Source organism: Cervus canadensis, chromosome 31, assembly GCF_019320065.1.
Source record: "Cervus canadensis isolate Bull #8, Minnesota chromosome 31, ASM1932006v1, whole genome shotgun sequence".
Classification (NCBI taxonomy): Eukaryota; Metazoa; Chordata; class Mammalia; order Artiodactyla; family Cervidae; genus Cervus; species Cervus canadensis.
In genome coordinates this window covers 12,002,310-12,026,579 of record NC_057416.1, presented here as the reverse complement: position 1 = coordinate 12,026,579, position 24,270 = coordinate 12,002,310, and the positions used below count along the sequence as shown (strand labels likewise).

Genomic DNA, 24,270 nt, shown 5'->3' with positions numbered 1-24,270 from the left:
ATCAGGAATACTGTCTTGGAAATGATGAAGTTGAGGTGACATTGAACTAACCCCACCCTCCGTGTTGCTCTCTCTTCCTTGTCTTCCTGTGGAGTATAGAGACTGTGTTACATCCTCCAATTTAATACAGCTCCACGTTGTTAGTACTACTGTCTAATTATTATGCATTCCTTTGGGACTCCTAAAATATACGCCTTCTATATTTTTGCACTCTTTTCTCAGCCTAAACTGACACTGGACTCATAGAGATGCTTAATAAACAGAACTCGATGAAGAGATTAAGAGCTGAAAAGGGACATGAGAGGCTCAGCTCTCCGAGCAGGGATCAAACCCACACCCCCGCACTGGAGGGTGCAGCCCTAACCACTGGGCCCCCAGGGAAGTCCGGCTGGCCACCAATTTCCAAGGAAAAATTTCCTGAAATCTTCAAAAGATTGTGGTTAACACAATAGATACTTAGGTCATCCCAATGGTAAGGTGGAAAAGGTGATCATAAAGTTTCATTTTTTTAAAAAAATGAACCAGAATATACTTAAAATGCTGACCCTGTCAAGACAGTTATTTTCCACCATAAAATATCCCAGTTGTCTGCCATTATTAGGAGACGTGTAAATTTTAAAGATGAACCCTACACTCTTTGAAATGTCAAAAATCTCTTCACCTGTTTCGGTAAGTATCTGCAAAATGTGTCACATGCATTGTCCCCTTTCCTTCCCTCAGTGACTCTGGACCACGACTCTCATCAGTGCTGGGTATGTCACCCCCTGGGTAAGACACGCATGCTGTCTCTTCTCTGGGCATCCACAGGCCAGCGCCCTCCCCTTAAACACACAACATCTCCTCGGTAACTTGGCAGGTCAGAATCGTCACCATCAAGTTATTCATTAATTCAAAGTAGGATTCTAGGGGCCAAGTAAACAGAAGTAGCCTGTGACTGCTTCTGTTGTTATTTTTTACCTAATTTAGAGCTAACGCTGGCCCAGTCTGGCTGCTGGAGAAGGGCGTGGCCCTCTCCTGAGACACACACACACTCCCACGGGCTATTCAGGGCTCACAACATATCAGACGCTGCGTGAGCCCTCTCCACGGCTGGTCTCACTTCATTCTCACGACCAACCTGCACGTGGGCATGCTGTTAGCATCTCGGCTTCATGAAGGTGAAACTAGCCCAGCAGCACAGTTGGGGCTTGAATTGTGGTCTCCAAATCTGGCTCCAAAACCACTCCAATGACTGAAGTCGCCACCGCCTGGCATGGTCTGAGTGCAGGGCCCCTGCCAGGCTCCTTATGATGGCCATGTCATCAGCCCTTCTTACCAACCTGTTGGTCAGGTGGGGACGTGAAGCTCAGAGACCGAGGGGAGGGAGCCAAGATCACAGAGCAAATAAATGACAGAAAAGAGATCTAAGCAAGCTGCGTAGGGCCAGAGCCCAACTCAGAAACCATAAGACAATGAAAAACACCATGCCATAGGAATCTTAAGTGTTCTTTTTATTCAGGGAAGACCATGGACACGACCTAACCCAAGATAACAGGCCAACTTTGGATTTTCCTTTTCCTATAGATTTTAGAATCTGGATTCAAGCCATATGCAAATTTAATACAAAAAATGACATTAGCTACTTTCTTTAGGATTAGCTAATCAGGGTTGATTTCCATTAGGATTACCTTTAGGATCAATCCTAGAGGAAATCAACTCTGAATATTCATTGGAAGGACTGATGCTGAAGCTCCAACACTTTGGCCACCTGATGCGAGGGGCCAACTCATTGGAAAAGACCCTGATGCTGGGAAAGATTGAGGGCAGGAGGAAAAGAGGGTGACAGAGGATGAGATAGTTGGATGGTATCACCCACTCAACGGACATGAGTTTGAGCAAACTCTGGGAGATAATGAAGGACAGGTGAGTCTGGAGTGCTGCAGTCCACAGGGTCGCAAAGAGTTGGACATGACTGAGCAACTGAACATCAACACATTAGCTATAGCTGGCTCCCGGAGTTCTCCCCAAAGTATAGGTGTGTTAAGGGTGTCACGACCTAGACTATCCTGTCCCTGATGGGAAGAAGACTAGATGCAGGAGAGAAGGGTGTGAAGTAGTGGGTAGACAGGGTCCAAGTCTAATTGGTTCCTGTCACTTAACCCTTTGCTGCCTCGGCAGGAGAAACACTTGCAGAAGGCTTTCTGGCAGCCCTGGTTTCTGTTTTAAAGCAGGGAAAAGTGTACTGCAAACTGAAAACGTGTTCTACTCCAAAGTGGGGAGAAGAGGATGACATTTAATATAATCCACAATCTGGACCCCAGCTCTCTCTCCAAACTCATGGCAGATTTCTCCACGGGGAGACCCTCTGCTCACCCATGGTACCCCCCCCCCCCACCAGATACATATGCAGAGTGCTGCCTCCACATCACAGGTTGCAAAACGGTGGCCCAACTGTCAAACCCAGCCTCAGCCATGTTGTGTTTTATCTGTGTGTTTTGTGGCTTGTTTTTTCTTTTTTTTTTTATGAGCCAGCATTCAAAAATCTAGAGATTGCATATAATTCATATTCTGGCATTTCTTGAAAAATCTCACAATCTGGCAACATCGTTTCACCTCCACACGGCAGCGGTGATGAGTCGAGAGGTACGCCGGGGTGTCCCCCCTCCGACGAAGCCCGCGCCCTGCAGCGCACAGAGTCCGTCACCCCCCGCGTCTCTGAGTCTGGGGCTGTGTCAGTACCATTTATTATCAAACTCACTCCGCTGCCTTTTCTCATACTAATGAAACATTCCTCTGTCCCTCCGTCTCGTTGCAAAGTGGAAAAACAACAACAACAACAAAAAAACCCCAGAGAACTACATATGTTAGGGAATAGAAGAGAGTATACTAGAAGGAATCTGTGGAGACCTGACAATTTAATATGCAAATAACCCGGTCCATCGCACTCATCCGGGTTACCTGCCGGCACTGGAGGGTGTTGATCTCTTGATCTCTCTTCGCTCTTCTGGATCCCTCTCCTGGAGTCCCCTGACTTATGTACATCAACGCCTGTCTTTTTCCGGAGTTCTACCGGCCGCAGCCACTTCTACTGTTCCCACCTCAAGGCTGACCCCTCTTCATTGGCGCTACAGGTTAAAGAGGAATCGCAGGCAATCTGAAAATAATAGAATCGTGCACTTTCGGGACTTGAGTGGTCCCGGATAAGGGTGACCTGAGTTTAGAGGCCACAAGCCTTTCGGAAACGGGAGTGACTCGCTAGTGAGGACATTTGACACTGATGTGGAGTGAGGGCAGATTCCAATCCCGTATCGATTATTTACTGAAGGCCTCCTCAGGGCCGGGCGCTGTGCTCCAAGCTGCGGCCGTGCTGAGCCCAGGACAGGGGGGTCTCCGTCTTCATGGCGCTGGCGTGGGCAAGTGCGCGACAAACAATTTGCCAGATGATTCCACAGGGAAGGCAGCAGATGGCCAACCTCTGCTGTTCCCAGGTCACTGGCTCCCGAAGCCCCCTCTTTTGGGGCATCGGTGGCCATGCGTGTGTGGGGTGGAGAATGTTTCTGTTCTGATTCCCTCATCTGTCTATTCCTTTCAGAATCTGTGAGCCCCTTGGCACTTCTGATGTGTGTTAGTGGTTATCTCCCAGGGTCCTTTCTAATGTCCCACAAAGTTTCAAGGTACTGCTAAGGTCTGTATGGTCTTTCTTTCCCGTGCTAGAAACTCCAAGTTTCGGTATTCCCTTAAGTTCTCTGGCATTTCAAACTTTCATGGTACAATTTGACCAAAGTAGTAATCTTTTCATCACTTCCTTTGGCTTTCTTAACAACCTTAACAACCTTAATGACTGTTGCCTTTTATATCATGCCCAACCCGAAGTGAAAACTTTCTAGGGATCTAAGATCATGTCTTATGTCCTTTAACCTCCCCTAGAACATAGTCGCTTGGACACAGAACACTCACAAATCACAGGGGGTTTGATTTAAATGAACTGGCTGTGGAAAAATGCCCCTGTGTAGAAGCTAAAAGTGAAGAGAGATATTCAAATTTAGGAAGAGCTTTATGGAGTTTATATACCCTCGTAATTTTTATAGGTATGATGGCAGTGGTTCATTATTGCTTTCTAATATACTAAATATAAAAGGGGAAATTTTTTTACATTTTGAACAGTAAATAGTACAATTCTTTCCTTGAACTATTATTAAAAGCTTCCTTGAGGGTAAACTAAACATGAAACTAGGCATTTTTCGTATTTTGGGCTCATGATTTTAATACCTTTTCCCACACTCAGGAGGCATACAAGAAAAGAAATTGAAAAATGATGGATCACACATGATGTCTATCTTCTCCAAAAGATGCCTGACTTACCCATACCTCATCCTGCCTTCCTTGTACCCCAAAGAATTTTCACCAGGCAACAGATATTCTCTATAATCCCCAATAAGAAAGAAACAAAAGTAATTATGTATATATACAACATCTCTGTAGATACTGACTTCAATGACTTTCTACACTTTTCTAATCTCAGTAAGTACCTGTACATATTCCTAGAGATCAGCCGATCCTGCTACACTCAGAGATGGGAAATAATTCTGATATTATATAACAGAGAGAGATTACAGATAAAAACAGCCTGTCCTCTAAAGATGATAAATTTAACATGACTTAAGGCTATATATAGCTACAGTTTCCAATTTTGTTCTATAAATAATTTTAATGCAAGCAAATATGTTGAATTTTCTTTCAAAAAGCACTCTCTCTAATATCTACGTGGGTAAATCACTGTACATTTCTTAAGTGCTCATGTGACATCAATCATTCCCCAACTGTGTACATCAAAATAAATGCAAGAGATTAATAAATTTCTTTCTACAATGTCATATTTTAATTGGTTTTAATGGGTTTTTAAAAAGTGAAAGAGAAGTGTTTTAAGTGTTTTGCTTAAATTGTGACCATCACTTTAGAAAAATGACCCGTGGAAATTTGTAACCACTTGATTTAGTGGCGCATAAGTCCATAAAAATGTACTTGTTCTGGAGAAATTATTAAATTTTCAGTGATTTTTATTGTTCAGTATCAGTGAAGTCAAAGTCATTGTGTTCTAATTCTTGCAATTCTTTCTAATAACCATTAACATAATGATCTGAAAAGGAACAGAATCATCCATGAACCTACACACACCACTGTCCTACTCTCTTATCCACATTGATAGGAAGTGAGGTGCACAAAACACATGCATTTGTAATTACATTTGCAAAAAAAAAATCCTCAAACAGCTGTGGAGACAGCAAAGATTAGAATCTGATAGTGGCTTAGAATAATGAAGAAGGGGATTGTCAGGGTTCAGCTACAGAGCTGATGAAAGATAGAAAGAAAGCCTGCTCTTTAAAATCCTTAATCTGTACTACTTTATACGCAAAATGAAAACAGAAATACTCTGTAAGAATCAGAAATGGTAAACTTGATGATTCTTTTTAAAACAGGCTATTAATTTAAAAATAGATTAAACCTGTGCCTTACTGATAACAAATTGGACATGTGGACAATATTTATATAAAATAGTTTATAGTTTCATTTAAATTCTTGTTCTTCTAAAAATCTTATTAACTGAAACTTCTTTACCTCTTGCTAGTTTTAGGTAGTATTTATTTTTTAACATCATATTTATTCCAATTATAAAAGTCTAGAATCTTTTATAAAGGCTTGAAAAAGCAATTGTCATATTAAAGTGATTGTGAAAGATAATTATTAGTTTCCTTACAGATACTTTCAATTTAATATCTAAAAATAGAAAATATTTGAGTCATATATCTTTCAGAATGGATATATACTTATGTACACATAAAATCTTATAAGGATAATAACTCAGAATAGGATATGAACATTGTAAAGTTATCTGAAGTTTATACAATATGTTTAAATAAGTATAGAAAAACCAGAATTATTTTAATTTCAAAAAAAAAAGTTACTTCTTCACTTTTCAATTTTTACAGTAAACTTTGCTACTCTTATTAAATGTTTAGAAGCTATAAGCCTCAGAAATATGAACCTATTTATTAAGGTAAATTAATTGTCTATAATAAATTGTGCCTTTTTGGTGGCATCACTTATGTTTTACAATGAAAATGTCTTAACTCATATTTGATTCTTGAACAGGATGAAATGGTCTTCTATGATTGACACTGAGTAAAAACTAATACAAATATAAATACAATTAATTGTCCTGCCTGACTACTCAATTTAATGTATTCTATGACCAAAAAAGGTCTCCTTTGAACATGACACCCTTCTCTCACAATTATCTTTAGAACTGTTCATTCTAAATGGGAATATAATAAAATAAGAGGATAATTCTTTCTTTAAAAAAAATCTCTGACCAAAACATGCTCACTTTTTACATAAACATTCAGAGAAAATTAACTATAACCTTCGTAATATGTGACAGCTTCATTTTTATATGCATTTACTTCTTTCTCAAGTCGCCCTCACTATTACTTACAAGGAGAAAGCTTACAAAGAACTTCAATCCGGTCACAGACCCAGAAAACTTCACTGAGGAGGCAAACCACTTACAGGACTGAGAACCAGGCAATAATCAGTTCACTGGTCATCTGGTAGAAGGGAAAAGCACCTTTCCAAACTTCTGGGGCTTCATTATCTTGCATCAGATTATGAACCTTTGGATTTTAGGAGTTGAATCTGTCAATGCCTAAAACACATGTTTAGACTACAGTTCTACATAAATATTAGATTTAGGAAAGGAACCAATTAACTTTTTAAAGGAAATGAAATGCTGGCCAGGCTAGCCTAGTGCTACTTGATAAAACCACTGTGTAATAGACTCTGGGATCACAGAATTAGGGGAGAATGTATAATCCTTCATCAAAGACTGGCAGCTTATCCACAAAGCTTCCTCTTCCTGATGGGATATTCTTTTAAAAGTAATAACGAGGACTTAAAAACTATGTAACACTCCTCAACCAAAATTAGCCATTTATACCAATGAATCTTAATCCTAAAAGAACCAAAACTTCACCCAGAACACACTGAGATAAAGTCTAATGTGCACAAATAATTTATATCTATCTCTAAATAAAACATGCTTATGTTTCAGTCTTAAAATTAAATAAGAAATACCCTAGAAGGTATGACATGACTGTTTTCTAAAAAAAGAAAAACAAAACAATAAACAATAAAACAGTCCCCCAAAGATATTAGTAACAATCGCCAAGACTAAGAGCTAACATTTTGCTTTTTGTCAACATTTAAAATTTCCAAAGTGAGTTACAGACTTTGCAAAGCTCAAGCGGTAATTACGCAACTAATTCATATACCTTAAATGTGATAAATATATTTAAGATGTGATACATTAATGATCTGTCTTAAGTAACTCACATTATCCTTTGCTAACAGCTAAACAGAAAATTCACCAACCTTGATCTGTGACAATTCCTATCTGAAACACAATGCAGTTTTTAAAAGCTACTTTCATCAGAAGATGTGAGAATTAATTGATGGCCCCTTACAAAACAAGTACTCGTCCTCCCCTATATCTCTTTCGTTCATCAAAGATATCAAACACTGGCATAGTGCAACGGAACTATTTGTTGGAAGGTGCAGATTTTATAGAAAACTTCAAGAAAAAGAGATTAGACTTCTGTACTGGCTATACTGATTCAAGGTTGATCCAATTCGCTGACATCACGCTTAAATGAAATGCAGGATTATATGAATCTTACTGCAAACAACTTGAAACCAGACTATCAGTAAATGATATATCTTAAAATATACCATTTATTTTACAAATTCATGCTGGGCAACTGAAGGACAATAATACAAATACATCAATCATCTTTCATTTTTGTAATAAGTAACTTTTTTCATTATCTGTGTGGACATTGCACATATATGTATTAACATATAGTCTTCAAGTGTCCAGATTATGTAAAATGAGGTATTTGTTAAATCAAAGTATTTTAATGATTTCGTGAACACCAGATTTATCTGGTCATCTTAATTCCTCTGAGGTTTCTTTAAAAACTTAGTCTGGAGCTAGTGAAGGTTTTGATTCCTAATATTTTAAAATTTCTTAATTATAGACTATAGAGCATAATACCCATATAAACACAAATCTGAGATTCTGATTAGTGGAAATACATAAAAGATAAAAGCAATAAGTTTAAATGGTTTAAATTTAAGGTTCATTTACACACACACACATTAGTAAAACAATATCTGAATTTGAAAAAGTATAAAATGAGGACTTTTCTGTTTGAGGCTGTATTTTAAACTGCAATTTATTATGCTTCAAATCTTTACATAAATAACTTTTAAAATAAATCTAATTGTAAAATTTCATTGTTTGCAATGATATATTTGCCTTGAAAGTAATAACACTATACATACACTCCATCACCTAATATTATACACATTAGAACAATATAAAAAATTGTACCACCATCAAAACACAGGACAACAAATATTAAAGCATTTTAATCTTTAGCAAAGTATTGATTCAAAGGCCCTGCCACACATGTAGTTTTTAAAGTTGGTTACAAAGAAACAGGATTTTGTTGGCAAATCAAGAAGCCAACACTGTTGACAAAATTTTTGTGATGCCAGAATCTTCTCATTCAGAGACTGAACATTGTGGGGCAAAAGTAATCACTAAATAAGAAGTTTGCTCTATTTTATTTTTAGTCACGGGAAATATAGAACAGGCTATTCTATGCATATTTGGCTAGAAAAAGTTAAGTAGAAATATAAAAGTTACTCCAAGTGAGGACTGAATTCTGGTCAGACATGACTTAGTGACTAAACAACAACAACGGACAGGTATATCTTACCTATGTGTCAGAACTTTCATTTTTGTTTAAATGAAAATTTATTTTAAATGTGAAATATACTAGCAGCTTCACAGGAGAAAGAGAAGTTGAAAATGAACTCAAAGTAGAAATATAAACATAGAAATATATTACAGATGGAAAATGTCTGTTTTAATTTGAATAATAATATCAGGCAAAAAAAAAATTATAATATCAGGCAAGAAGTTCACTTCAGCCTTCACCCCTTGCTGAACCCAAAGTCATCAACAGCTTTGTAAGATAACTAACATATTCTATTTTTACTAGAAGGTATGGTTATTTTCAAAAGCATTCTAATTCTTTAGGGATATTTCTTAAAGTATTAGTGAAGATTTAGTTATCTTTGATTATATAAAATTTTTCTCCAACTACTACTGATGCTATCATAAAATTTAGCAACATTCCTGTAAGAAGAATGCCTTAAATTTGTGCCAATCAAGAGACAAAATATGGTTGGTTACACTATAGATTTTATTCCTTTATGATATTACAGTGAGTCACTTTTCTCCATTTATTTGAATTACTAGATTAGTTACTATTTGCAGTTTTTTCCTACCTTTATTATTCTGGTTATTATACAAAATGCAAGAGGAAAGAGTTTACATTTTCAAACATTCATTTCATTTTTTGCTTATAAAAATGTAATAATGCTGTTCAAGATAGTTTTTTTTTGTTCTTCAGAGGGAAAAAAAGAGTCATGTTTGTTCTTCTAGAACTATAGGACTGACAGCTTCCTTTAGCTGGAAGTTATTATAAATTCTGAAGAAATAAAGTTTACATCTGTCTTCTCCTGGTTTTCATAACTCTTTTAAATGACAAGCCCTGTGCCAGCTTTTTTTTTTTTTTTTGAGCTATTTAAAAGTACCAGTTCCTCGCCAATTTTTCCTACTTCTATGTTGACAAATTCCAAATTCTCTGATACAAGTATTAACAGAGATGCTATACTTCAAAAGAGCATTTGGCAGATGAGAATAAACCATAAGTATACTTTTCAATAGGTTCACTATGATAATTACCGAAATAAACACATCCCAACATGAATGTATCTGCATGTGCTTCCTGCCAATACATTAAAATACTTCATGAATTTCATGTTGCATGAAAAATTAAAACTTACACGAAGGTCATTTCAATCCTGTCCTATGACTGTAGAACATACCTTCCAGTGTGTGATCCAAGTCCATGAGCTGTCCTAAGATGCCTCTCCAGTAGAGAAGCCAGACGCTGAGCAAGCGCAGGTGCTAACATGCTCTTGAGGAAAGAAGGACCTCTTCCTTAGAAACGCCCCTGTGATCAAGATACCGCACCCCCCACACCGATAGGGGTCCACAGTTCTAATCATAAAAGATTCGTCAAGCTTAACCTGAGGTGAAATCATCCATTCTAAGAAGAGAATAGCTTTTCTCTTTTTCTTTTTTTCCTGGGCGAAGCAGGGACCACAAATTCACATCATCCCACTATTCAGAGGTGCTTAGAATCGGACTGAAGGCAGACAGTCGTCACCACGCCGTTATTTCTGTCTAAATTATGGCCATCTCAAGAGGAATTATCACAACAATTCTGGCAAGTGTAACTGATCATCGAAGAAATGGCAGTATGATGGAAATGTATTGGTTATGAGCCTGATCTTCAAAGATAAGTGATCTCATTAGTTGCCTCCTAAATGAGCCTTTAAAATAATTGGAATGTTTCCTATACATCTCTACATAAAATTTATAATTATTAAATTATAAGTTACTGATAAGTCCCATATACAAAGAAAGTATCCTTATAAAACAGAGCTGTTAATACACTTCCTTTTCTCAACAATATGAAGAACCATATACAATATTTAGAATTTCTAGAATGAATTTTTTTAAAAAGACAATGAAGTTCATATTCCCATGCAGGGACTTAAAATGCACATACTTAAAAGTGGAAAAAAAAAGCTAGAAGTTAATTTTCTCTTGTACTTACCCAATTAACTTAAATGACCAAATATGCCCTTTATAGACTGTTTTTCCTGTCAAATATGCTGCTAAACACAGACAGTGCTCGAAAGACCATCACTTTTTGTAACAGATTTTCATAATCATATTGCCTCCTCTTCCTCTCCTCCCCTCTCCCTTCCTCCCTCCCTCCCCCCTCAACCCCCCTTTTCCCCTCTGGTCTCTTTCTGCATATTCTTTTGGTTTTGAGGCAGAGATCCAGTAGACCCAGTTATAAAATTATTATTATGAAACAATGTGATAATATGATTACTATTAAGTAATATGATTTTCTCCCCTGGAAACCCAAATCACATCATCCCCCCTTCTCCCCAGTGTCTCTAATATAAGTAAAAAGTATTGTACAATACTTGAAAAATACTTTCTCAGTAAACAGCATCTCACATAAACTTTTCTATAATTGAACATGTATATCCAAGTGGGAATATATGCACCTATTTTTCTCAAAACACCTCATTTTCAAAAAGGATGCTGTTTTGCATGCCCTAGGGTAAGCCAGAGGACTACAAATGTGCAGAAAAGGACTTTTAAGCTGCCATATCCCCATAAGTGGTTATCAACTCCTAATCTACAATAAAGAACACAACTATAGTATAGTTTGATAGAATGATACATTTCATCCTACACATGCTCTTTATTGCATTAGAATCATCACTGAAGTCATGGAACTCAGTTAAGACTGCCACCTATCACAGATTTGTTTGAAAAGTCAGGAGTAGCCCTTCCAAGACTGCAAAAGTATCAACAGGGCAGTAAAAGTCTCTTCATCAACATTATCATCATCATCTGATATCTGATACAGTTTCAGCTCTTTACTCACATGGTTTAAGAGTACATTCTATGATACTGACATTATTTGTACAGAGGTTTATTTAAAGTAGAAACAAACAGGTTTGAATGGATGCTGCCTTTTATGAGACTACTACGTAGCTTGTTCTAGCTAGCCCGTCATAAGTTATTGAACCAAAACTAGCAAAACAATTTCAACAAAATTCTTTCAGTGAATGAATCCTATTGTGGTTTTGGTATACGAAACATCTATACATCTTAGAGCATGTTTCTGCATTTTGATAGTCTATGTTCTAATGACCAGCTAGAAGAATGTTTTGAAAATGGCTATTTAAGGGCATTAGTTTAGTGTTAAAATTGTTTTTAATGAATGTCCTTAACTGGAAAAACACCGATGCAATGTAAATAATCCATTAATACACAGAAGAAAATGAAAATACAACAAACATATTTCCTACCAAGTATTTTTCCCCTCAAAACCAAGGACAATGCCACTATAGAACTTCATATGAACCTATAAAGCAGTTCCACTTTTATTTAAAAATCTTGCACACTCTGGCTATATTAGAATACTTATCTGTGTTAATCTTATAGTCTATGCTTTTAATATTTTATTTTATTGAGACCACAAGCATGTAGCACAGTGAGCAATGCAACATGGACCAAAGCCCAAGAAAATCTCAATGTGGTCTTTCAGAAAAGAATGAAAAGCTGATAAAGCTGAGACTGGCTAGACACAACTAAGAAACAAATGCAAATATCACAGTAGGGACAATACCATTCACCATCTTTTCAGGTTTCCAAAGAGGATAAAGAATTACCTCCACATGCATTACCTTTCATTGTCAGGATTATACCTACCGCCTTGTGAAATAAGTTATAACACATGCATGAGACGTAGATCTATAATTCTAAGAAATTCTTCAAAAACTCAACTAGAATATTGATAATAAACAAAAAAGGAAATAACCTAAATGTATGTTTGCCACTTACACCTCAAAAGTGATAAAACCTTTTGATGAGCAAGAAAACACACCTTGAGGCATACTGTATTGGGGAGAGGCTATTTTATTTGAAAACATATTAATGAATTGCTTCTTTATGCTTTATCTAGTTCTTAGAGAAAGTTCAAATTAGCTCCCTCAAAGGATGTTTTAATTATGAAAAGCAGTATTTTGAGACTTATACAAGCCATCACACTTGTTTGGAAATAAATGACTTCTCAGGATATAGAAGTATTACTATCAATCACCAACAAGTTAATTCTATATAATAAGGCAGGTTTGGATGCAAACTGATCCATTGTGGAATGCTGTATCTAAAATTGATTACGACAGCACTCAAAATGAATGCAGCCCTCCAAACCACTTCTTTGCTCAGAAACATTAATCTCAATTAGAAGGAGAGCTTCATAATGGTAATGTTCGGTATAAAAAAGTATGAAATAAATCAGTTTTTATAAGACACAACAATTAATCAGTTTTGAAAGTAAGAATTTTTTACTTTTGTTACGCACAAAAGTTCCATCAGGACTCTTAAAATAGCTGGTATCACCAAAATCAGGTTCTGAATGTGTCCTCAAAGAAGCTTCCATGAGATAATTTCTAAGACTCAGTTGCTGAAAGTTTTCAGTAGCATGGTATTATTATACCAGCTTTGCAATGCACTTCTTTATTCTGAATGCATGTTAAATTCTTCTCCACTCTCATCCCACTTTATAAAACAAATATAACTGTAATGGAAAATTCAAAGGAATGTATAATTGGTTGCAGATCAGAGTAAAAGTTTGATAGCAAATTACTGTATTCTTTCCGGCTATTCTCCATCTACATGGGTTGTTCTAAGAGTCAAAATGGACATTTGACTATGAAAACACTGGTAGATAAGTAATGCATAACTGAACATGCTTAACAGATTTCTACAGCACATCTTCAAGAAAAGGGCAGATGATTCATTAATGCTGCTGAAGACACTGATTCACATAAGTGTACTACCTGGATGACATTCCTCAGCCACCCAGAGACCAGGTCTTTTCAAGTGAAAAATAAAGCTTAACAGAAAGGAGGTAAATATATTTATATAACCAATATTAGTAAACTAATAAAGTTGTCTTTCTAGTGGTTTTCAATCAGACTTTGATCATCCTCAGGACTTATTTACCAGTACTGTCATTAAAAGGATAAACCAGCATTTACAAGCACACTTGCACAGCTACTGCAAAAATATAATTTCTTGTAAATCTAGCTGAAAGTTGATCAGGTATTTCTGATAGCTCATTCAACTCACAATGATAGGGACACACTTTCGTCTGGATTCTTATTTGCTCGACTCTTTTACAAAGAGAATAATCACTCTTGGCTCCCAGAAGCAAAGATAAGAAGGACCAGCTTGAACCTGCTAACTGGATTATTACTGTTTAGCTAGGTTCTCTTTCCAAATAAATTTACAACTTTTCACTCTATTTAAGTGCTTTCATCTATTCAGAGGTAAGCATCCTTATCTTCCTTTGTCTTCAGCCTAATAAAGCAGGTTCTTTTTTCTAACCCAACAGACTCATGACACGCCTCCAAGATCACAGTAAGAAAAGCCTCTATAATTTACCTAAAACATGTCTTTCTAGAAAATAAACACAGCCATGCAAAATGATTCAATTTCAAAAAATAAATAGTCAGAATTCTACTATAAAGTCATCTGGGTTATCTCAGATAACCAAGCAGTCCTCATTAGGGTCGACGTTCGCTAACTGTGGGTTGCTAACACTGATGCTCTTCGCACAGGATGCTAACAGATTTTCCAAATATATGAGCACTGCTATAGTTATTAGTATATAAGCCCATTTTTCATTAAAACTGTGTAGTATGTGTATAATAAATTTGTCTTACTCAAAGAAACTACTTTCCCTCATAATACATTGTTTAAAAATTAAAAATACTTACTCCTAGCAAAAAATAGTACCTTGGAGTAAGAGGAATACTAAAATTCATGTAAGGAAAGAGAAAAGATTGTTAAGAAAAATGCAACAGGAAAGAGAGATACACCTAATCCTGAAATACATAATAGAATAACTAACTCATTATAACCCCACCCCCCTTAAAGAATTTAGGAATAATTTGTGAATGCCGTGACATTTTAAAGTGGGATTAGCAAGTCTTATTACTGAACTAACCTCTCATTCTCAGAGCAAGAATTAAATATTTGCTCTGCATTTGGAATCACAAATCGAAAGTTTCAAGGCTCTTCCAAGAATTTCATATACTAAGAAGTACAAGCTAGAAGTTTTAGATGATTAAGAATGTATTAAGGAATGCACAAAGCAAGACTGTTGGCATATTTGTGAAATCTTTTGTTTCAACTGAAATATGAAAATCTATCATGAATTTTAATTACACAGTCTTAATTCTAAACTCTGTTCCTAATACACTAAAAAGACTACAAGTACTTCTCCAGGTAGGCAACTGGGAGGTGGGGTGTGTGTGTGCATGGCATTTTAAACAAACTCCCGAAAGAAATCAAATCACCAAGTTCTGTTCGGTTGCAATACCATCTTTTGGGATACTCTTCCAAGCTCTCGAAAGACGCCAGTCCTGTCTTTTTTTTTTTTCCCCCTTCTGACAACAGAAGGGAAAGGTAATGCCTGAACATATTTCTATTTCGAGTGAAAAGACCACCCAGTGGATTCTGCCAGAGCCTGCAAATGTTTGACAAATACATTGTCAGGAGATAAGAAATAGAGTATTATGAAGAGCCAGTCCTGTCCTCGCTATCGCGGCTGTCTGGGGCCCTGTAAAAGTGTTTGGACAGCGCTCGCTCTCCACTTCCACTGCACTTACCCCAAAGTCCCCCGGAAACTTTCCTCTAGCTTTAAATTACAATGACTTCAGTAAACAAAAAAGTAGTTGCTGGATCACAAGGTAAAATTACTCCTTACCCTTCCTCCGCAATAAGAATTAGCAGCAGGTTACCACTGCAACCACCTTAAAGGTGAGGCAGTCATGGAATTCAAACTGCATGAGGTGTTCAGCAGAGATCAGACGAACACGAACCCACCTCCATCTAAGATAGTTGAAGCTGTTGTAAAAATATTCTACTCTGTTGTAAAACACGATACAGACTTGAGACCGAGTTGCAGACTCAGAAATCTGTGCTCGTTTAAATGCCCGGTTCGGGATATTTGGTTGTTTGCCTGCAGCCTCATCCGGAGTTTCAAACAGCTCAAGTTGCAGTCTAGACCCACCATTCCCTACACGACCCCAGCTCTTTTCTGCCTCCACTTCTTCCCAACTTGGCTCCCCGAGAGTTGGAGAAGCCAATGTCCCACTTCCCCGGAAGAGGGGTGACATCCCAGGCTCCCCACTCGCTGGAAGCCCCACTGGATCTTGCGAGACTCTTTCCTACTCAGACAGAAGACCCGGGGCCGCACCACGAAACTGGGGATCGCCCCGACCAGAGCAGGGCGGGCTGGGCTTCCTGCCCCCACCGAGCGCCCCGGCCCGGCTGCCTTTCCCGGGGAATCAGGCAGCCCGGGGCTCCCCGATCTAGGGGGGCGCGGCGCCCAGATCCTCGGGCGAGAGGCAACCCGCGAAGTTCCCACCTGAGGTGACAGCCCGAGGTGTCAGGCGGGAGGGGAGGGGCGGGCACGGGGAGGCCGGGACCGGGGAGGCCAGCCCCGGGGAGAGCCTGCCCGCTGCCGAGATGCTCCGGGGCCCCCGGGGCTGGCCAACTTGGCGGCGCCACCCATTGCGGCTCGGGGAACCGCGCCGCCGGCCGGGCCGGCCTCCCGCCAGCCTTCCCTCCGGCTCGGGCGCCACGGCCCGGGCACTAGGACCCCCGAAAGGAAGGAGGGCGCGCCGGCGGCGGCGCCGCACTTACCGCGCTCGGCTCGCCGCGCCGCCCGCTCGCTGCCCGGCCGCCGCCGCCGCCGCCGCGTCCACCCGAGCAGCGCGCGCGCGCACACACACACACACACACACACACACACACTCTCTCTCTCTCTCTCACACACACACACACACCGCACTTGGCCAAATTCAAAGGAGCCGGGCGCGGGGGAGGGGGCCCCGCCGGGAGAGCGGGGCGGGGAGGGGGGCTCGGCAAGTGTTACAACTTCCTTCCCTGCGCACCGCCCGGCCGCGGCGAGCGAGGGACGCGGCGAGGGGAGGGCAGCGCGCGCGGAGCGCCAATGAGTTCACTTTCTTTTTCTCCCCCGCGCTCTCCCTCTCTCCCTTCCCGCCGGCCCCCTCCAGCCTCCTCCTCCTCGGCCGGCGAGGCCCGGGCCGGAGTTTTTAGGTCCTCGGCACCCCCGGGGGAGCCGGAGAACGGAGAAGCGGGCGAGGTGAGCCCGCCAGCCGGGCGGGCGCAGGGCCCGGGAGCGGCAACCAGGCCCTGAACGGGGTGACGTGGGAGACACGCCGGGCCGAGAGTGCCCGGGCCCCAGGCGCGTACACGTGTCCGTGTGTGTGTGTGTGTGTGTGTGTGCGCGAGAGAGAGAGAGAGAGAGTGCAAGAGCCGAACCGAGAAGCCTACCATGCGCTTCCCCGTGCGGATTCGCGGGAGAGCCCAATCGCGGGGCGAGCCGGACCGGCCGCGATCATTTATAATCCCGGACTCCTCCGCGCCGCCACTTGTCAAGATGACAGGTACTTAATTTCTTCTCCTTCTCCTTTATTCGGAAAGAGAGATCCCCCGTTTACTGCCTTTTTCTGTCAAATGGGATTTGCCGGACTGAACCACGTTCGCCGCCCCTCCCTTCCTCCCGCCCTCCTCCCGGCCGCGTCGGGTTCGGGAAAGCACCGAGGCTCCCATGCTGCGACCAATCAGGGCATCTACTACTCCGGCCGTGATTTAGGGGTCATCCATGAATAACACTTCACGCTGATGAATGGCTCTGGCCGGCTCTGCGGCTCCGACGAGGGGTCTGCCGGCCGCTGATTGCAAACACTATCGAACTTAAACAGCACCCACTGAAATTCACACGCACCAGCAAACTGCTCGGGGTACGCGCGTGGGGAGGGGGTGGGGGTCTGTCCTTCTCCTCCCCGAGGGGCCCGGAGGAGCAGGGGGAGGGGGCGGTAATTGCTTTGGACCTAAGTGTAAACGCTTCTCTGTGTAATCAAACCTCTAACCTTCTTCTAAAACTACTTTTCTTGATCTTTTGTAGGGTGGGCATTTCAGGTCAGCTGAGTCACCCGAGGAGGTGGGAGTGCAAGACACTGCAGGGAAGATAGATTTCGAGGCAGAAGGGTGTAATTAAGGATTTCCACCCCCCGGTAGGCGGCCCGTCCTTCACAGAGCCTCTGAAAATGACCTGCGCCTTCCCTTCCAGAGTGTCCTCTAGTCCGAGGCTGAGAAGTGTAAATGACCTTCGGGCAGGGAAAGTCTGAGTCTCTAAATACTCAGGTTTCATCAGCAGCCCCGACGCGGCTCTGCCGGAGAACAAGTGTCCACCCTGGGGTTTCGGCTCCAGGACTTGCTGCAAACGCGCCCCGGTCCGGGCACGGATTCTGGAGTCCTCCAGAGGCTGCACAATCCGAAATCATTCTCTCTCTCTCTCTCTCCCTCTTCTCCCCTCAAATTAGCAACCGAAGGCCACCCCTGCCTTAACGATGTTTGCTCTGGGAAGAAATAAAAAAAGTTTACTGCGGTGCACTAGGCACTGTCACTTTCTACTCACTCAAGTTCCCCGGGAAACTCAAGGCTTCTCCGCCCCAGTCTTCCCTAGCAGGAAGACAGGGCTCTCTCCCGGGGTAGCTTTAAGTTCAGTCTGCTCCGGAGTTTTGGAACAGCCAGCCCGAGACCGTAGCAGAGCAGACCGCAGGCTCTTCGCCCGACAATCGGGCGGGCACCTTTTGGTTTCCGGACCGGCGGTGGCCAAATCTGGACGTGTTGCTCCGGGAGGACAGGAGCGTGCGTGGCTCCTCTCGGGGCGCCCTAGCGTATTGGGGGTGGGGGGCGAGGGGCTGCTGAGGAATAGTGTCCCGCGCCACCCAGATGTGTTCTTAGAAACGTGGTAGAGGGGCCCCGGAGCCTTGTCCTTCCACCTACGCGCTCAACTTCAGAGCAGAGAATTCCACCGACCTGCATCTAACCCTCCTTGGGCCAGAGGAAACATACTTACATTTGTAACCACGTGCAGAATCAGACACAGTCTAGCCCTCGGAAAACAAGAACAATGCCTCCTAGAAAAGCCTGAACCTTTAGGATGAAGTTTCGCCCAAGTTTGGGGATCCAAGTGACAAGAAGAATATGTGAACTTGAATTAGTGTATCGAGTCCCCTAGTCTGAGTTCCCGAAGTTGCTAAGTGACCAAGCGCACTGCCACGCATTGCGTTAAGAAGTAGCAATCATTCTTGAGCAACCAGACTGGCTCCCGGGCCTCCAGGGGCACCAGTGATGCTAAGCACCACAAACACATCTTTGAGGGAAGAATCTGCAGTCACTCTGGGGGTGGATCAGCCTCCTTCCTGCCACGTGTGTTTCACATTTGAAAAAACAAAATAGCAACGACAAGGTGGTGGGAGCAGATTACTAGCCATTCATTCTCGCCATTCTCATTTTCTTAAGAAAACTTGTCAGTTAGGAAGGTACACTGGAGATGTGACTGACAATCGCGCAAACATAAAATTTGCATCCCTGACGAGATCAGAAGGAAACTGGAAAGCTGACCCATACATAAGTCACTGTTTGTAGTCCAGTTCCCATGAACACATATTAAGTGTTCAAAACTTTCCTAGGGTATCCAGGTTACACCCACCTTAGTTCTTTCATGCCTTGTTATCTGGGAATATAGACACACACACACACAGAACAGACACAGACATGGAAAAGACGCCTGGACCCATCCCAAAGGGGTTAGAAGAGCTAAATTACTGGTAGGACAGGTGGGAGCTGGGGTAAGTGTTTCTCCTTTTCAGCTCTTCCCCCCACCCCCAGAACCCTCATTAGAGCTAATGCTGATAATAAGCGCAAGAAACAACAGAACTCATAAAATTTAGAAATGGCAATAAATCTTGGAGCCTGTCTGTAGTTCAGCTCCCTGATACAGGATATTTAGAGTTTTTCAGTAGGTGATGCTGAACGTTCGCACTAATTGGATGCAGACAGAAGACTCTAGAACTCATTAATACGGGCCCCTTGCACTCTCTGCCAGGAGTCCTGGTGGACAAAGCAGGCAGGTGTCTTGAGCAACGAACTCAAGCCGGAGGAAGCGCAGCCTGCAATCCAGCGTGTTAAGTTTCGGGCTTCGCCTTTTCTTCCTTTATTTTTCCCTCCCTAACAAAGAAGTTCCGTCGTTTGAGGCCCTTAGGAAAAGCTGGTGCTGTGCGCTGCCAAACTCCAGCGCACGCTTTCTCCTCCAAATGAATCCCTGGAAAGCAGGCAGCTTGCTACGTGACCATCAGGCGTTTTGCCTCGCTGAGCGGTTGTCGGGGGAGGGCCAGGACGGGCCCCTGCTCACTGCGGTGCCCTCGGCTGCAATAAAAACTCTAGCGAGCGAGGAGGAGAAATGCAGGACGGCGCTGTCTGTTTTGCAAACCTCTGGTCGCTCACTGCAAACTCTGGCGAGCTGCTGCGGGTGACTTTGCCGGGTTAACGCAGCCGGTCGTGCGGGGGATAATGCGACGGAGCTGGCGGCATCGCCCTCCCATGGGGCCCCCTTGTCACACTGATACGCAGCTCTCCGGAAGAAAAAAATGTTGCCACGCTCCCCTCCTCGTAGCCCCTACTGTCTCCCCTGGAAATGCAGGCCTTTGGCCCTTGCAAGCCTCTGAAAAGAGCTGGGGGAGGAAGCCAGTGGGCAGACCCTCCAGCTCTTTTTTCCATGAGGAAGGGTCTGACCGTGCCCTTGGGTCTGGGGTGGGGGTGGGGGTGGGGGAACCGTCTCTTGCCCCTCTGCTGAGGCAGGGCTGCCAGCACCTGCTCTGAGGCCCCAGCCACTTCCCACCTGAAGGTGATGCTTGTCCATCATGATAAGCTTCACAGAGTCTTCCCAGGAGGGAGGCTACTGTTTGGGGGCTGTCAGTTTCCTCCTTCTGTCCTAAAGCTCCAGCCTGGAGCATAGGGCCTGGGTGGCAGCTGTTCCTGCCTCCCTCCCGTGGGGAGCAGACGGTCCCCCCGCAGCCACTTCCTCCTTTGACAGGGGGGCTTTCAGGCGTGCAGAACGAGAGCGCTGGACAGGCAGGTAGGAGGCTCTCCACCGAGGCTTGTGAATACCACTGGTCTGGAGGTATTCTGTGGATCACTATAGCTGCTCTAGTGAGCTGAGGCGGAAGAGGCCTGATCAGGGTGCTCAGATGGGGGAGTTGCCTGGGCTGCATTCTCTCTCACTGATCAGACTCCAAAGGATGATGAGAAGGGGAGGAAATTCCTGCGCACCTGACCTCCCAGCTCCTCTTTGAATAGATCAGGAAAGTCAATAATGCATAGGAAGGTTAGGTCCCAACTGGGGCTTCCCCTGGTGGCTTGGAGTTCAGAATCTGCCTGCAATGCAGGAGACCCAGCTTCCATCCCTGGTTCAGGAAGATCCTTTGGAGGAGGAAATGACAACCCACTCCAGTATTCTTGCCTGGAGAATCCCATGGACAGAGGAGCCTGGTGAGCTACAGTCGATAGGGTCCCAAGAGTCGGACACAACTGAGCGACTAACATACTTCACATGTCTCAACTGAGAACAAGTAAGTGACGACTCCCTTGAAACAGAGGCTGGGGCTGCTAGTCACTGAGGAAAACAAATCACTTTGCATGTAGCAAGCAATTAATCTGGAACAATCTACATCACCAGGACTGGACTTGCACACATTAGTGTCAGGTAGTGCTAACGTTCTCATCAGGTGTTCTGTTTTCCTCCCTTTGCAAAAATAAATGACCTAGTCCCTTGATTGTTGGATTGAGGGAAACCACAACACAAATACTCTAACTTGATCAGTGACAAAGTCATAAAATTAAATGACTGTTTGTAGTGGAAAATATGCTCATTACCTTTCATTTAAGCAAGATAGGCCTCTCTTAAGGCGCATGCCTTTTGGAGCCATTGAGTGACCTGGTGATCAGATAAACCAACCTTTAAATGGGACCCTGTTTTTCCAGGACATTAGTTTATGTTCCACTGCATAAACCAAGCCTGCAACTGCCTGTGACCTTCGGTGGGAACACAGCTGTGGAACGAAATCCAACTGCTGACTTGGTTTTGCTTGAGCCACCGAAAAGATCTGGTTCTATGAAGGACTTGGAACAAAGAGACATCTTTTCACATTTTGGGTTAACTCCATGTATGGGTTTAGAGCCTTCTACATTATTCCACAGGCTTCCCTGGTAGCTCAGATGGTAAAGAATCTGCCTGTAGCACAGGAGACCCCGGTTCAATCCCTGGTCAGGAAAATCCCCTGGAGGAGGGCCTGGCAACCCACTCCAGTATGCTTGCCTGGAGAACCCCATGGACAGAGGAGCCTGGTGGACTACAGTCCATGGGGTCACAAAGAGTTGGACACAACTGAGTGACTAAGCATGCACATCATTCCACACTAAAAGATGCGTCCTTTATCATTAATAGTTATCCTGGAACGCCTTGTCATTCCATGGATTTGTCATGTTTTCTATAAACTTTTTATTAAGTAGTATATGTACTGTATTTAAGGTATACATATAGTATATAGTGTATTCGAGGTTTAAGTATATAGGGTATTTAAGGTAGGCTCTAGCAAGATTTATCACAAATTAGCGACACAGGATAATTTTGTTCATGATACAATGTTCGTTAGCTATTTCAGAATCCAGTCTGTGAGTTAACTTGTAAGCATAGGTTAAAAAGGGCTTCCCTGGTAGCTCAGCTGGTAAAGAATCCTGCAATGTAGGAGACCCTGGTTTGATTCCTGGGTTGGGAAGATCCCCTGGAGAAGGGATAGACCACCCATGCCAGTATTCTAGCCTGGAGAGTTCCATGAGGTCGCAAAGAGTCAGACAGCACTGAGCGACTTTCACTTTCACTTTTTCATAGGCTAAAAACAATGAGCAATCACATGGTTATAATTCAGTATCAGACCCCCTGGAAATCTCCTCCTTTTCTAGCAGTGGCCTCCCCTCCACTCCCTTAGCTGACTTCCTAATTCTAGAATGTACTGTACTGTCAGCCCGCTGGCACATCTACTTATGAAAGCTGAAAGCACCGATTAATGATGCCCTCCTCTCTAAGGAGCTCTTCCTCGGTATGTGTGTAATAAGTGATGGCCCTGTCCTTTGCTAAGGGCCTTTCCCAGCAGTAGAGAGCTCCTGGAGCATCGGTCATGGGCTTTATTCCTCCTCAAACCCACAGGGTCCAGCACAAAGCGCTGTCGTGTAGAAGATGCTCAAGAAATGGTTGTTGAATGGATGAGTGAGTGCATGGGTAAAATATGTTCCTTGTGTTCACTCATCCTGACTTTCTTTTAAAAAAAAAGTCTGATAAAAAATTGACTTTGAAAATATATCTATTAAGTATGCTTGTCTATTTTCCTGCCCATCTATTTTGTAATGGCACATAGTTTAACCATTTGAGTCATGAGAGCAAGTCACATGAATTTAGCTCTGAACTTAATGGACTTAGCTCAGAAACATAAGTAGTAGTAAAGGCAAAAATAATAGGGAAAAGCAGAGGCCAATTTGATTTTCCTCTTTTTCAGTAAGATGCAGCATTTATTGAAATGTGGGGAACAACGTAGTAAGAACCTATTATATGCAGATGCTCTTAAGAATTTTCTATCAAATGTGGCATGATGTATGAACCCTTTATTGTCTTCCGAATTTCCTTTGGATTTTTACTGGTAAGAAGTGAGGAGCCTGAAATGACTGCTTCTCATTTCTTCTAGACAAGGGTTCAGCTGGTATTGGGGAAACAATCTCTGTTTGTTCCTGTCTTCTCAGGGGGAGTGTTTCTAATTGATCTGGCATGGAATTTAGTTGGAGATGTGTATGTTGCAACTGAAGCAGAGATCCTGTATGCTTTGTAAACTGATAACCATACGGGCCTTATTTGAAACATTTGAGGATTTTCAACATTACCCTGGGTTAAATTGAGCTATAAATTCTACTCAAATGTATACATCTTGACAAATTCATCATCACTTGAAGAGAGATTCAATCCATGCTCCCCTCAGATTAATAAAGATGATGACCGCTTATCACAAATGCAAAGGTTCGTGGTGATAAAGTGCCATAATGTTGTACTTTGCACTGTTTAAATGCAAATTACCCATATTAAGCAGACATTTTCTACTGTTATCACTTGCAGTCGAATGGAAATGTTTAAAAATGATCTCTGGGTAAAGAAAAGGATATAGAGGCAAATCTATTTCCTCTTACTTCTTTTCAAGTGCACTTCGCTCTCATCGGGGAGATTTAATTAAGCAAGCTCAGCTAAGCTAAAAAGCAAAGCGGCTGGAAGTTACTTTTTACGGAAACAGATTCAGGACTTTTATAAAATAATTTATTTACTAGTCTTCGTTTAGGGATCTGAGCCATCACGGAAGGTTAAAAACACAACAGAACTCTGATTGCCCTTGCCTCCTTCTGAATATAAAATTTACAGCCTCCACTTTGTTATAGATAATAGTACCAAGTCATAGATGTTGATGGTCCTTTCCTAACTGCTTTAAATTGCCTTGAAAAAGATACAGTTTCTTTAATTAAAA

The 24,270-nt window shown here is 42.2% G+C and overlaps 1 protein-coding gene across 7 annotated transcripts in view; it reads right to left on the bottom strand.

Annotated features, from left to right (window-relative positions):
* The window catches only part of TENM3 (teneurin transmembrane protein 3), a 621,736-nt gene extending 604,477 nt beyond the window's left edge, over window positions 1-17,259 (bottom strand). For 6 of the 7 annotated variants that reach the window (XM_043454043.1, XM_043454046.1, XM_043454048.1 and 3 more), the window contains exon 1: window positions 17,138-17,259. The gene's annotated coding sequence lies outside the window, so the exon portion shown is untranslated. Of the gene's footprint in view, window positions 1-16,483; window positions 16,501-17,137 lie in introns of those variants that run through there. The other variant, XM_043454045.1, reaches the window with a different exon arrangement.
* Between the last annotated feature and the right edge of the window lie 7,011 nt (window positions 17,260-24,270).